This window comes from Melitaea cinxia, chromosome 10, assembly GCF_905220565.1.
Source record: "Melitaea cinxia chromosome 10, ilMelCinx1.1, whole genome shotgun sequence".
NCBI classification, from domain to species: Eukaryota; Metazoa; Arthropoda; class Insecta; order Lepidoptera; family Nymphalidae; genus Melitaea; species Melitaea cinxia.
The window spans coordinates 11348239-11364119 of NC_059403.1; the positions used below are offsets into that span (position 1 = coordinate 11348239).

Below are 15881 nucleotides of genomic sequence, written 5' to 3' on the forward strand. Positions count from 1 at the left end.
AGGATAATGTGATGGAATCCCAGAGAAATCGAGTGGTACCCTCGAAAATCGTAGTGATGACTAATGTGTTAGTTATTTTTTTTCGTCTACTTATGTTTTATTACTTGTCAATGTAATTGAAGTCGGTTATTTTTCGTTTGCTAGCAAACACAATTATAACATTGAACTGTCCTAAGTTGAGTTTAAATAATATTAAGCTGTAAAAATAACAATAAAAGTGAACGTACATTGCTAAACAAACTGAAGGTAATCAAATACACGTTCACTGTACCATGTTTGGCACAGTATAACATGTTGTACATGAGTAGGGTACAAGAGTACCACCCGCTTGCGAGGGCGTTACAATGAGCGCTGGAAGCTGGGTACAAGCACATCGATGCCGCTGCCTTGTACCGACTCGAACACGTAGTTGGACTCGGATCACGAAACTATATACGGGACAATGACGCTAATAAAAGTAATGTTTATCACAACTTAGGTATTAATAATTATGTTGTCAATTTATTTACTTGAAACAAACTGAAAATACGCATACAATGTAAAAAATCACTGTGGAGCATGTTTAAAAGACTTATTAAAATATCTTTAGTTGACTACGAACAGAAACTTTCGAAACTGTTTATCTTAAAATAAAGTAAATATAAACCTTTAAAATAAAAAGTAATTCTACATAAAAACCTTTATTTTCTTCTCCTGTGGAGGCGTAATGCTATACTTTCATGTAACGTGTTATATTAAATGTTCCCTTTATCAGGTTCATTTTATGTTACGGTGTAAGAAATTGTATTATATGAATACATTTATTTAGTTATGGAACGATGCGCACGAAGGAGATACTGTCATACATCTAAGGAAGTCGTTACAAGAACTGCGTCTAGATTACGTCGATCTCTATCTTATGCATTACTTGATAGCTTATACGGTGAGTAAAAACGAATGGTAGGCTTATATTTGATATTGATGTATAGCTATCGTTACTCATAGTAGGGAACATATCTATCAATTCGCAGAGGAGCAGCGTGGTGGATTAAGCTCCAATCCTTCTCCTACATGAAGAAAGAGGCCTATGCCCAGCAGTAGAATATTACAGGCTGAATGCGATGCGAAAGCGATGCGTTATTATCGAAGAGATTTATCACATACTAACATTATACTAAAGCAGAAGCTATCGCTCAAGTGATTCATTTATTTCATTTTTCATCTATTCGTGTTTCTAATAAAGACAGGTATAAAGTTCCTATTTATGCGAATAAATAGAAAAGTAATCTTGTATAAGGTTGAACAACATCAAAGGTAAACAATTCTAAGCGGGCGTATTAAACTTCGTAATATAGCTTTTGATTACAATTACTCTCTGTCAATCAAAATATAACTAACTTGTTCCGAGGCGAACATGTTGTTTGCTTTGACTTGGATATTTCTTATTCCGTTGGCTGGGTTTGTTATCATTAAGATAAGCGATTATATTGAGACGAAACATAAATATAACATTGAATGATGGACGGTTTTGTTTCAAAGTCCTTACTTATCTTATAATTTAATATTTCAGACGTCACACGTTGACGACACCCAATTTAACAGATTTTAATTTTTTGTTTAAAATAATGTCAAAATTAAACGGGAAAATTGTATTATTTTTTTTAGCCATTTTTTCTTAGACATCATATTTACAGAACTATAAACATCATAAAATATAAAAAAAAGTTTAGCATCGCATTCGCCATCATACAAACTACATATGTAATTGTTATATTATAGAGTTCGATTAATGAATAATATTACAGCTTCGGGTAGTGCTAGCGTTACTCTATATTATATGCTATACTGAGTAACGATTCTTTGATTTTCTTAGTTGTATGAAGTTCGTAAAATAATTTATTAATTATATTCTTATGTGTCTGTAATGAGTTTATATTATAGAAACAGACACCACAACTTAGCAACTACATAAGAAAGAAGAAAAATCTAAAAAAAGTAGCTTTTAAATACATACAAACAAATCATAAAAAGGTCTACATAAAAGTACAAGAATGTGTAAAGAAATATTATAGAAAAACAGGATAGTGAAAATTATATTTTACCACTTTGTGAGACCATCTACTAGTTACAAAGACTCTGTTTTGTTTTGATTTGAGGAAACTGGACCTATAATATTTAGTTGAATTTGAAATTTTAGCTCAATTCAGTCAAAGTTACCTGAAATTCTAAACTTCTAAACGCTTCTTCTTAAACGCTTGACTTCTAACGATTCTAATTAAATTTATTAAATGTTGGTAAGCCCCACAATAACAAATGATGAATTAACAAACTGGTGTTGGGAACATGGAGTTGTTGGGATGGCGTACACGCCATTTGGTGTGATACTTAGCTGCAAAAATGATACTCAGTTACCAGGGTCCGCGAAGAATATGTAGCGACCATGTACCACAAAACAGTGCCACAAATACTTCTCAGATTCAAAATAAGTAACATACATGGCTTTTTATAATTTATATATTAGCTTTTTATAAAATAAGCAATTTAGCTTTTTTTCAGACAGTTTAATTTTTAGGCATCTTGGTAAATGTTCTTACGTAGTTAATTAATAAATTAAATTAGAATATTTTTTTAACTATCATATAACTTAAACAGTTTCTTATATCTTTTCTATAAAGAGATACAAAATAACACTAACTTTTATGCCGACATTCCCACGAGATTGGAATTTACTCGGGTGATACAGCAAGACCGACTTCTTCCAATATAATAAAAAATAAATAAATACAATTTATGTACGCAATAGCAGTGATAATATATTTTATATTTGTTTAAAGCTATTGGTTTAATTATTTTTTCTTCTCATTACATTTGAACTGTAACTTATATGTAGTAGTAATTCCGAGGTTCACGCACACGTTTCGACAAAGTTAAGGAATTGTCGAGATTAAACAGAAATTATCGATTGAGAACATCCACTAAATGGTATCCCCATCGACATTTCCCTTTCGAGAAAAAAATACCTTACTGTAGACGAAATAGAAAACACTATCGCACACAGCAAAGATGATTAAAAGACGGTAAAATGTTTGGCAAGCTCCTTTCAAATTTGTAAGAATATAATGGATAAAAAGATTTTTCGGCTGAAGGATTAACTGCAAAGATCCATTAAGAATTATTTGTTATTTAAAATTGCTTTTCTAAAAGTGGATTATAAAAAAGTTTTCGTACTGATGTAATTAAAATTTTAATTGATATATTGCATTAAAAATGTAATGTTAATCAAATGATAACATAAATTTCCTATACTTATGCTAAAGTCGACGTGAAAACTGCTAGCAACTTATTTATTCCAAGGACTTTGATAATTAAGTATTTAGGTTGCTATCTTATCCCCCGAGGATCTTATAAGAACCGTGTAGCCTTTTTAATCTCCTTAGTGTTATATAAGTGAATTCTTTCAACCGCCAGTGTAAAGGAAATACCGCTTTTATATCAGCTTCAGAGGCTCACAGATGATCTAATTAGTTTCAACGAGCTTTTTGTTTACTCTCTTAGCCACGTATTAAATAAGAACTGAGCTGTAGGTAAGGCAACTTAATATAACTAAGTTAAGGAATTTTGAAATGACCAAATCGTTTATTTACTATTTGTGTCTCGTATTGATGCTCCCTGCCCTGTCTTTTATAAAAATTATGTATGGTACAAGAATCTGTACTATGTCCCTGAGATTGTTTATGTGAACAACATCTAGGGATGTACTGGAATAATTGAAAAAACACTCCTGCATTGGAAAATCTATTTATTGAGGAACTATATATGGTTAAAGGTCACCTCGTAATGTCTAATAGAGACGGAGTAGTAATTATTAATGTCAAACAAATTGATATTAAATTGATTGATTTAGGCTGTAACATACTGAGGATAATCCTCTTTCTTCACATAGAAGACGGGTCCGTTCTTAATCCAATACTCTGTTTCACTCCGTGTTGGCATATATATTTACTTTTGAGTAACGATTGCTATCGGATATCCATGACGATAACCGGGACCGACAGCTTGACGACCCACAAGGTCAGACGCCCAAATCCGAAACAATAAACTGACGTTTATCAGATTTTATTTCAGACAAAGCTGATCAAAGCCGTCGTGTAAAATAATGTTGGTAATTTACCTCACTCACTGTCGAGATTAGAATTTTTTAAATTTATTATTTACAGTGTCACGAGAAGATTAAGTTCTAAATGTTTTTAAATGAAAGTAGCTATGATTACTATAAAGTACGAGGAGACAAGTTTATTATGAGATCTTTAAGACGAAATAGAATAATAGCAGCTTTTAACATTCTAGACGTCCTACATTAGTACTTAAAAGGATTACCATGTTACAAAGTAATTTCTACTTAAGATGTGTAACACTGAGTATTATTATAACATTTGAAAACAACGATAAGAAAAAGTTTGTTTTATTTAATACACTTGACTCTGCTAGCTGCTCCAAAACTTGAATTTTTTTATAAGCCTAGATCGACAAATAAGCTTACGACCCAACTGAACTGAACTGAACGGTAAGGGGTTGTAGAAGTTTATAGATACCTGCAACACCAACAGCATAGCAAGTGTGTTACCGACCCTACGTCCAACCCTCCCCTGGAGCTCTGGGCCACCTTACCATAGGAAACAACACTAATAAGAGCAGTTTGAATTTTTTTTTCAATTTAATATTGAAAATAAGCAGTATAGTGACATATTACTAATTCCGCTGATAAACTGTCACGCAGTTTGGCGGATTATAAAATTTTACAGTATTTTCGGTCAAATAAATAAAGAATTATTATTATTAATAATAATTAAATTTAAATTGATAGAATAAAATATATTAATCAATAAGGTTTTCAATAACCAATAAATTATAGAAAAAAAGCACACGTTTATAAGAATTTATTGAAAAATGCAAACAAAGACAAAAACATGAAAAGTCGAAGTCAATAAATTCAGTTCTCATAGTGTCAATTTTTTGTATTTTGTTTAATTTCGATGTTATTCATAATTATTTGATCATAGAAAAAGCGTTCTGTAAAGTTAACATTAGTCAAACACTAAAAAGTCCTCGTGGTTTCGTAGCCTCATCAACATTTGTGGCTATTGTAGCTGTATGGCTATTCTCCTACGATGAGTCATAGTATCGTTTTATAGGACATTATGCCTAGGTTTAACAGACTCTAAATATGTAGAGACTTGGAAAACACATGCCTTTTATATTTGTATTAAACTTGTTATAGACTTACTAAAGCGTACATGACATTATATTACTCGACTTTACAAGCTTTTCACTCATAATTCAAGATTTCCTTTGTCGTTGCCTTTCCTATTCACGATTCAAGGGCTGTGTGAGTTCACGGTGTGTCAGTTGGAATATTAACAAGGGACACTGGACGTCTTTACTCTACAAACATAAAGTATTTTAAAACTTCGTATGGTATTAATATTTATTTTAAAAGATCTGTTTCTTACTCTATATTTCTACTTTTTTTTCTTTGAACTTTTGTATGCAAATAATTGGATATAAATTTGTAAATATTTAAATAGCCTCAGAACTGCGAATCGGAATTATATTATAAAACGAACTTTGACAGGTATAAATTGTTTGACGTAGAAAAATGCGCAAATGTAATTAAGAGCCCGAGGATGTTGTCTTACTTGGTAACAAAATTTTAATGTAATCAATAAAATTTTAAAATTAAATTATGTTTTTTTAAAGTAATAGCTAGATAAGACGGTCATCTTGTGTTGATTGATTATTATCAACCATCGACTAGAAGAGCCACGGATAATTTGCTGACTTAAACATGAATATAAAGGGACAAATAGTATTAGGAAAGGATCTTCCCTTGTAGATGAAAGCATTCATTAACAATGAATTCCTTCGTTATTGGGAGAAATTGTTAAGGCTTTCAAATTCTTAGTAAGTCGTGAAGTGTTGCTATGGTCACGGTAGTAATAACATTGTTATAGTTACTTTAATCATTACTACCTTGGGACTTAAAAAGCCGACCGATGGCGGGATAACCACACAACTGCTAGCTTTGAAATACACAGGCCGAAGACGGGTAGCAGTATCTTCGGTGCGACAAAGCCAGCCCTGCGGTCACCAACCCGCCTGCCCAGCGTGGTGACTATGGGCAAAACAAATGAGTTCACGCCATTTTTGGCGTGAACTTGTGGAGGCCTATGTCCAGTAGTGGACTGCGAAAGGCTGCTGTGATGATGTGATGAGTCACTTTAATTGCTATAGACGTACTAAATAGAGCTAAAGGACAAGTTACTTCATTAAAAAAAACTCGTTCGTATTAAATTTAAAAATAAACTTTAATAGTCTAAGTAAAATTTGCTCAGTGTAAATTGTAAACATAGCTTGAAATTTTACGAAAGTTAAGCCAAGAGAAGCTTAGAGTATTAACTAAACAAGCTATCCTTTAAAAGGCTTAAATAGAGAGTAAAGAGTGTGTATATTATTTTTCTAACTCGCGTTTAACCTTTTTTCTATCATTGGAAATATGGAAGTCCTTATTTACACCTCCTTATACCATTAAAATGTGGCAAATGATATTGATATTTATTAAAAATATGACTGGCAGTGAATTAATGTGTTACAGTTTGCAACATTTTTTTTCCATTACACGACTTAACTATCTCCAATCTCGTTTTCAAAAAGCTATGACTTGTAAATAATATCTTCGTATAGTAAATAATAGAAGCTCAGAAGTAGCAAATCAATCAAACTGATGAATATCGAAACCAAATAAAGTTGAAACCGCAGAAGTGTCTATTGGATACATTACAGATGAAATAAAACAATAATGTAAAGAGAAAATAAAGAAAATATTAATTGAAATCGTGTCTCTCGTGTCCCCCGGAGCATCATACGAAAATACTCGGATGAATTTTTAATAAAACACTTATTAAATTTAATAAGCGCTTATATATTTAATATTAAAAACTTTAACATTATATTATAATAAAAATAAATTATGTGAAGTTTTATGTAATAATTTCCATGTTAAATGTACATTGGTATGTGATACTCGTAAATCCCCCTTTGGAAGTTGGATCACGTTCAACAAATGTTTGCCACTCACACAGAGACATGGGACTAATAGAAAGACAAACACTTCGGAACTTTGAATTATAATTAATTTCACACAAATTATACTAGCATTGGAGGAGGTTAAATTTATAAGACTCATATTTGCGGTTTATTGAATGATGTATTCATTTTGATTCGTAAATGAATCAATGAAGTCAATATATTTTTCTTTGTAAGTATTCATACCGAATCTATTTTGGTCAGTCAAAAAGGTACACCGCCCGCACATGACAAACATTTGTATTGGCCATACAGGTGTTTGCCGTGGTCTGGGTGTTTGTGCAGTCCTTGTGGGTCTCCCCACCGTGCCTCGGAGGGCACGTTAAGCCGTCGGTCCCGGCTGTTATCATGTACACCTGATAGCGATCGTTACACATAGTAGGCAATATGTCTGCCAACCCGCATCGGAGCAGCGTGGTGGATTAAGCTCCGACCCTTCTCCTACATGGGTAAAAAGACCTATGCCCAGAAGTGGGGTATTACAGGTTGAAGCGAAGCAGGTATTCTTCTGATTGTAAATTTTCACTGCTACTATTAGTAACATAAATTTTAAACAGAAAAAAGTTTTAATTCCATTTCGTGTTATATTCTCTATCTGTACTCAAACTAATTGCAATTGAACGATTTCTTTGTTACAAAATAAATAAAATGAGAACCTCGAAAGGAAAGTGTATTTTCGTATCTTTTTTCCTTCTAGCAATCCTGATTGTACTTATATAAAAGTTACGTACTAATATGTTCACATTATTGATAAGTTCAATACACCAGTCAAGCTGTACTTGGAGTACAGCGATTTATACTTAAAAGTATTTTGTGAATGGCGATGTTTAGAGATCTTTTCAATATTTTATGTAATTAATTTTTTTCTTCACAACAACTTTTAAATGACGTTGAGCATAATAAAGTTTATTAATTAAAATAATTTACAAGAACGTCGGCGTTTGCGAATCTACTAATAAGTCAGAAGTAACAAGCTCACGAACACGATTAAAATAAAATAAAAATTAGCAAAAGCATTTTCATATTTTTTAATTTAAAAATTTCTGAGCTTGGACATGACGTAATTGCATTTTTGCATAAAAATTTGTAGAAAAATTTATTGATCTTAAAAACCGTTATTTTAATTTGAGTATTTATTATCCACGTTATTAGCTTTGATATATTTTAAAGCTAATAACTTGGAACCAGTGAAATGTTGCTAACAAAAAGGTCAGGTGTGTGAACGTTTCGGGTTCAGCTCTCAATATATCACAATGGACAGCGAATGCGTGGGCCTTCTCGAATATATGTTAAATTTATTCATTTATGCTTAGACTTTTTAATGCTATGGACTGAAATAACGGTATGGGTTATACCAGATCGTACCTTCAACACATCTTTGTGAAATATAATTCATCACAAACGCCAGTAACATACTTTAAATCTATTTTTCACTTCCCGACTCTAACCGCATTTAAGTTAATGTCTCGTTTGATTTTTGATGAAGACAAAATAACGAAAAAAAAGAAGAAATTCAGAGTTCAGTCTCTGAAAGGGGATATTTATATAAAAAAAAATTCTCGTTTCTCTTCTGGGTACAGTTCTAAGATGGTTGTTATAGGTATAGATTTTTACTACATGAGAAGACTATTTCCCGAGTAGATTATTTCTTGATCTTTCACTACATAATGATATCAAGGAAAACTTTGTTTAATATGATTTGGTCAAAAAACCACCACCTGACCACGGCTCACCTGATGGTAAGAGATAACCGTAGTTATAGACGCCTGGAACATCAGAAGCATCGCAAGCGCGTTGCTGACTCTATCCCCGACTCCCCCCCAGGAACTCTGGTCACCTTAATCGCCAACAGGAACACAATACTCCTTGAAAACAGTATTATTTAGCTGTGATCTTCTGTAATGTCTAGGTACTATCCCAGTCGGGCTGTTCCATATTTTGAGCAGGAATTTTGCTGCTGTGCCCTACCCCAGTTAAAATATGGTACTTTATATTTTGCAAAATTTCACATAAAGTTAGATTTGTTACCTTTGAAAAAAAAAACTGGTTTTCTAATTTTCTAATATCATAAACATTCTCTGTTTTTTAATTTATTTTAATAAGGTAAATTTTTTAACTCCTTTATTTTTATTACTAAATAACTATATATACCCCAATGTCTATAAATATTCAATTTTACAACAAGATCGTTGCTAATTATTCAAATTGTTATAACATAAATAGAATTCTTGAAAACACCACCCTCTTTCCACAGTCGGGTTAAATTTGCTTAAAATATTAAAATTACAAATAATTTAAACAGAAAATGTCTTTCATTAAAATTGAAGATGTTTCAAATTACTTTTGAAAAACATCGCGTTCAATTTTTATTCAAACGTAAGAACAATTTGCAATCAGCGAAGCCTGTTAAGCTCCTACGAAGCGAATCATCATAACAATATTCAATCTGGAAATTTTATTTTCTTTACACGTCCACTTTCTCCATGCACTTATTTCATTTTTTTGAGTATCGTATTTAATGTCGAAAAAGTTATGTTTATTTCTATTGAATACTCAAATATTTTTTAAGTACGGTTGATATTTATTGGCGTCTAGCTTTGGCCCGTGACTTTGTCTGTGTAGAATTATTATTTTGAGTTTGTTTGAGCGTTCAAAAATATAAATTTATGTTTATTCAAATATTATTATTAAATACCATGATAATAAACAAAAGGCATGGGCGATTTTGAGCCTGTAAATGTAAATATTAAATCATAAAAAATATATTATTTAATATTTGCATTTGAACCAAGTACTTTTACAATTTTTTAATCCGACAAACTACGTGACAGCGATTAGCGGAATCAGCGCTTATCAACATATAATATACGATATAAAATACGACATACTTATCAGCATACATCAGGCTTATCCTACAGACGATTTATTACTTAAGACTACAGATCGATAGTCCCGTGACTGCCTAGTAAAGCTAGGACGTGGTTCGACGCTGACGGTATTACTTTATAACAATGTCTAAATTTTTTATTTTTGAACTAAAACTCCCCCTAAACCCTCCCTTACGCACGCTTGCCTTGGGGAGTAAGCTACTGAATCCGTGACAAGAGCGTTATGAAAAGTGTGATCGGGCGAGGCGAACGGAGCAAGAGAGAGAGAGAGAGAGGTGCGAGCACACATTTTCTTTCTCGTACCCAATTACGTTTCGTATATCTAAGACACAGTGCAAGCCTATTGTGCAGGCCTATTGCTAAAGAAATTTTATATTAGTCGTGTGGTACACCCATTTTTTCTTAATTTGTACATATTTAATTTTTTTTGCGTATAGCCTAAGCAATATAGGCTGGCGTTTACTCTTTTTTATACCTAGATCTTTTTCTTTATGTATACATATAAACATACGCACATACATCCATGCACACATACATTATACATACCTTCAAATAAGCGTTTCTATTATGTATATTACACCTTCCAGCCACTTTATACTGTCACTCTATTTGACAAGCCTGGACCCCGCCTTAGCATCTTGAGCAATGCCTTTACCCACGATATATCGCGCTTGTAGATACATCTTTTCTGATTGTACTCCAAGATGGCCTTCGTCGAGACACAAACTGAGGTAGGTCGCAGCAGGAATTTCCTGCTCAAAATATGGAGCAGCCCGACTGGGGTAGTACCTCGACCTTACAGAAGACCACAGCTAAATAATACTGTTTTCAAGGAGTATTGTGTTCCTGTTGGTGAGTAAGGTGACCAGAGCTCCTGGGGGGGATTGGGGATTGGGTCGGCAACGCGCTTTCGATGCTTCTGGTATTGTAGGTGTCTATAAGCTACGGTAATCTCTTACCATCAGGTGAGCCGTACGCTTGTTTGCCGAACTAGTGATATAAAAAAAAAGACACTCACCGCTCCGGCTATATTGTATACGTATTAATGTTTAAACTATGTTGTAGATTTGTTTTAATATAGTCAGACACCCGTACGCTATTGCAAATACAAGGGTAGATATTATTATACTTTAATTTATGGAGCGTACATGTTACTGTTATATGTTTTCTCTAGAATAGGGTGACGCTGTTCACACGTAAAATATACTTTTTTACTTTACTTCTTTTTCTTCTTCAGGGTTAATGGCTTTTAATAGTGCCAAATGAGCACAGATGATTTCGCCAATGTCACGTTCCGCGATTGTTAAATTAGTTGATTTGATTTGATTTGATTTTCAACGGGCTATTCTCCGCAACTCGACGACTTAGTGCGCCTATTTTGCGTGGTAGGCTGGGGGCTTCATTCATGCCAGCCTAGCTCCTTGAGGAAGCCTAGCAGACCCCTTGCGTTGCCGACGACTTCCCGGAGCGACCTCGGTGTCCCGAGGTGTATCGCCCTGTAGTTCGCCACACTACCGCATTCCAGCAGGATGTGTGTGGCCGTTTCTTCTGCCTCCATGCACGCTCTGCATAGGGGGCTGTCTGTAACACCTAAGTTGTGTAAGTGTTTGTTGAGCAAGGCATGTCCGGTAACAGCCCCGACCAGTAGTCGGAGCTGGGCTCTCCCATAGCCGCGAAGTTTGCGGGACAATCCTGGGTTGATCGTCGGAAGAGCTTCCTTGGTCTGCCTGCAGGTGGTTAGGTTTGTCCAATATTCTTGGTGCATTACCTTGGTGTTGTGTCGCAGCTGGCTGCGCAGCCATCCGAAAGGCAGAGGTAGAATGGGTTCGGGTCCGTAGACCTTCATCTCCGATCCATTCCTCGCCAGTCGGTCAGCCGCGTCGTTGCCTCGCGATCCACTGTGGCCCTTTATCCATTGGAGGATAATGGTGTTTGTTTCACTTACCTTCGTCAGAGCTCGATGGCACTCGTATATTAGCCCCGATGTCATGGTGTCGCTCTGTAGGGCTTGCAGGACCGATCTGCTATCGGAAAGAATACGGATTGGAAAACCCTGTACCTCTCTAGCCGTGATCGCTGTTGCAGCCATTATGATTCCCATACATTCCGCCTGAAAGACGGTGTTGTGGATTCCCAATGGCGATGACATGTTGATATTCAGGTCTTCTGAGTAAACCCCAGAACCTGTACCTGTTGATGTTTTCGACCCGTCTGTGAAGATTCTCAGCTCCTTGGGGTTGATGCCTTCCCCTGGGTCTTCATGTAATTGTATTCTGTATTTTTTGTCGAATACGTACTGTTTGGGTATTCTGTCGGTGACCGCTTCGATGAGCGGTTCCCTGTTCGCCAGTTCTCCGAGTATACCTGTATGTGTTACTTTTACGTTTCTCCATAGGTTTAGCTTCCTGAGTCTTACCGCGGCCGCTCCCGCCTCCTGTTGGATAAACAGATGCAGCGGCGGCAAGTTCAGTAGGGCTTCCAGGGCCGCAGTCGGGGTGGTCCTCATGCAGCCCGTAGTCGCCATGCAAGCTAGCCTTTGAAGTCGTTGTAGCTTTGCTTCGCCGGTGATTAGTTTGGTTCTCGGCCACCAAACCACTGCGCCATAGCTGATAATTGGCCTGATGACGGACTGGTACAGCCACAGAGTGATTTTCGGGGATAAACCCCATCTTTTACCCATCATTCTGCGGCACTGCCAGAAGGCTATTGTGGCCTTGTCAATCTTGCTGTTGAGATGGCTGCTCCAGTTCAGTTTGCTATCTAGAATGATTCCTAGATACTTCACCTCCGAGCTGAACTGCAGCTCCGTTCCGAACAGTCTAGGGGGATTGTAGTTCCCCAGTAGTCGTTTGTTAGTGAACATTACCTGTTCCGTCTTTCTGGGATTGACGGTAAGTTCGTTGTCTATGCACCATCTCTCCACAATCCGTAGCGCCTGTTGTGTAACATTACACACGGTACTGCTGACTCTGCCGCTAATTAGAATGGCAATATCGTCAGCATACCCGATCGTGAAGTAGTTGTGCTGGTTCAGTCTGGTTATAAGGTCATTCACCACCACGTTCCACAGTAGTGGGGAGAGCACCCCTCCCTGTGGACATCCTTTAACCACCAGTGCATGTTGTGTCCCAGATGATGTAAGTCTGATGACTCTTTTACTGAGCATGTTACCTATCCAGTCAACCATTACCGGGTGTACACCGTGCTTAACCAGGGCCGACGAGATGCTGGTGAAGTTGGTCATGTCAAACGCACCTTCTATGTCGATGAAGGTGCCGAGACACATTGCCTTGTTTTCAATGGCCTCTTCTATTTTGCTGACCACTGCATGTAGAGCTGACTCTGTTGATTTACCTTGGCTGTACGCATGTTGGTGTGAGTGTAGGCGTACTGTAGCCAGGGCGTTTTCTCTCAGATCCCGTTCACACAGCCTTTCGAGGGTCTTCAGCAGAAACGATGTTAGGCTGATAGGTCTGTGGGATTTGGGTTCGGAGTAGTCACTTTTTCCCGGTTTGGGGATGAAGATTACCTTTACCTCCCTCCACTGCTTTGGCACGTACCTGTGAGCTAAGCACGCTACCAAGACAGCGGTAAGCCTATGGGTCAGTCGGTTGCCTCCCCACTGCAGAAGTGCTGGGAAGACCCCGTCCAACCCTGGGGATTTGAAGGAGTCAAAGCTGTTGATAGCCCATCTAACTTTTGGTGGACTTACTACCTTGAGTGCATACTCCCATTGCTCCTCTGTTGGGGTCACATCCTCTTCGAGCCAATCGACCGACCGCATAATGCGGCAGCCTGGAAAATGCGTTTGCACCAGAATGGTCTCAGCTTCTTCCAGCGTGCTCGTGAAGGTGTTGTCTGGCTTTCTCAGGGAGCCCCTCAACTGGCTAGATTGGTTAACGAGAACCTTCCTTACCCTGTTGGCCTGTTCGCAGGTTTCCACGCTGCTGCAGAATTTGCGCCACGAGTCGGTACTTCTATACCTTAAACGTTTCTTGTATCTGGACTTGGCCTTCTTGTACTTGTCCCAGTCCAGATCGGCGCATGTATTCATTGCTCTGTTTAGGAGTCGCCTTACCTTTTTCCTGAGTCTTTCCAGTTCAGGCCCCCACCAGTTCACTATGTTCTCCGGTGGGATTGATAAGGGACATGCAGTTTGGTAGGAGTCTATAATATTGTTAGTTAACATATCTACCTGTTTTTCTATCTGTCCTGTTCCCTCGAGTCTGTCTGGGCATGTCTGCTCGCTGAGCAGCTGCTCCAGTCTCTCGACGTAATGCACGCGGTTGGTTTTGCGTGGGTTACGCCTAGGGACTGCTGGGACTGTGTTTACCTGCACGTCGAAGCGTATCCATCTGTGATCTGAGCACGATGCCTCATCGGATACGTGCCAGTTGGAGATGGTTCCAGAGGCCGCTTCTGTGGCTAGTGTTAGGTCGATGATTGTCCTACTACGTCTGTTCACGAATGTGGGTTCGGAGCCCACGTTCATGATCTGTAGATTAGTCGTCATCAGATATTCAACTAAGAGCTTACCTCTTTCGTTTGTTGTTTTGATTCCCCAGAGGATGTGATGTGCATTGGAGTCAGTGCCTACAATCAGTTGCAGTCCGGACTCTTCGCAGTATGTTGTCAGCCGTGCCATGTCGTGCGGCGGTGGCGCGTCAGCCTCTGGCATGTAGGCCGACGCGATCACCATCTCCGGCAGGCTGTGGTCTTGCGTTCTATGCAGTTTAATGGCGCAGAGATCTCTAGAACAAAAGCTCGTCAAAATTTGCGCCTGTATATCCTTAGTGATGTAAATACAGGCCCTGGTGTTTTCCGGGCCCGTATGTGCTATGAGCTTACCTCCAGCATTCCGGAGTCCGCATACCATGCCATTTCTGACCCACGGCTCTTGGATCAGCGCAATGGCTGTTGTGTTAACCTCCAACCATTTCCGCATCTGAGCCGTCGCTGTCATGCTATGGTGGAGGTTAGCTTGGAGAACCTTACAGGACGAGTGAGTCGGGTGAGCCATCTTCAGATAGCCTCTCCCCCGCCTCCTCCGTCCCTGTCCCCCCTATGGCCAGGTTGTCCAGGCCAGTTAAGCAAGCCCCTTCCTCCGACTCCCGAAGCGGCTCTACCACGACCACCGATTCTTCGGTCTGGAGTTTGGGGCTCGACTGCCTGGCTCGACTGAATGGCCGGGATTGCTCCTGACCCTTCTTCCTTCGCCTGCCCTACGCTGTCATCTGTGCCCTCCATTTGGTCTTCACGCCCCGTTGGCAGGTGCTCGGCGAATTTGCCCTTTGGACCCTGGAATTTTACGTACACCGACCCCAGCAAATAGCAGAGTCGGCGTTCGCGTTCAACCAGGGTCTGCACCACATCCTCAGGAGCGCTAAAGATCAGGAACGTGTTACCGTCCTGTCTATCGACCTTGTGGAGGACCCAGCTGTCTACCCTTGCCCACTTGTTCTGGAACCGCAGCGCGCGTCCCACCTTCCAGATGTCCGGTTGTTCACCCGGAAGCAGAACGCCGCAGCGGACCAACTTGACGAGGTCGCGCTGTCGCTTGACCGTCAGTCTAGCACCCGTGGGCAAGGTGAGCTCCGAGACTATGCGCGCGAGGTATCCCACGGTATCCTGGTCACCACACCACAGTTTCAGAGCCCCGTTTGCGTAGGTCGGTTTACCCTGAAAGACAGGGTACACCGGCTCGTCATCGGTCGCTTCTATGGAGTCCTTGAGAAGGCGCTCCTGTAGAAGGACCTGTATCTCTTGTGCGGCTTGTGCAGTCAAGGGCTCACCGGTCGCAGTTGTTACCGCAACCAGTAGGTCCGACTGCACAGCCGCAGCATAGGGGACATGGGTTCCGTCCGCTAGCTT

General features: G+C 38.6%; 1 pseudogene; it reads left to right on the forward strand.

Annotated features, from left to right (window-relative positions):
• Positions 1-291: 291 nt before the first annotated feature.
• Positions 292-3050, forward strand: LOC123657423 (annotated as a pseudogene).
• Positions 3051-15881: the final 12831 nt, after the last annotated feature.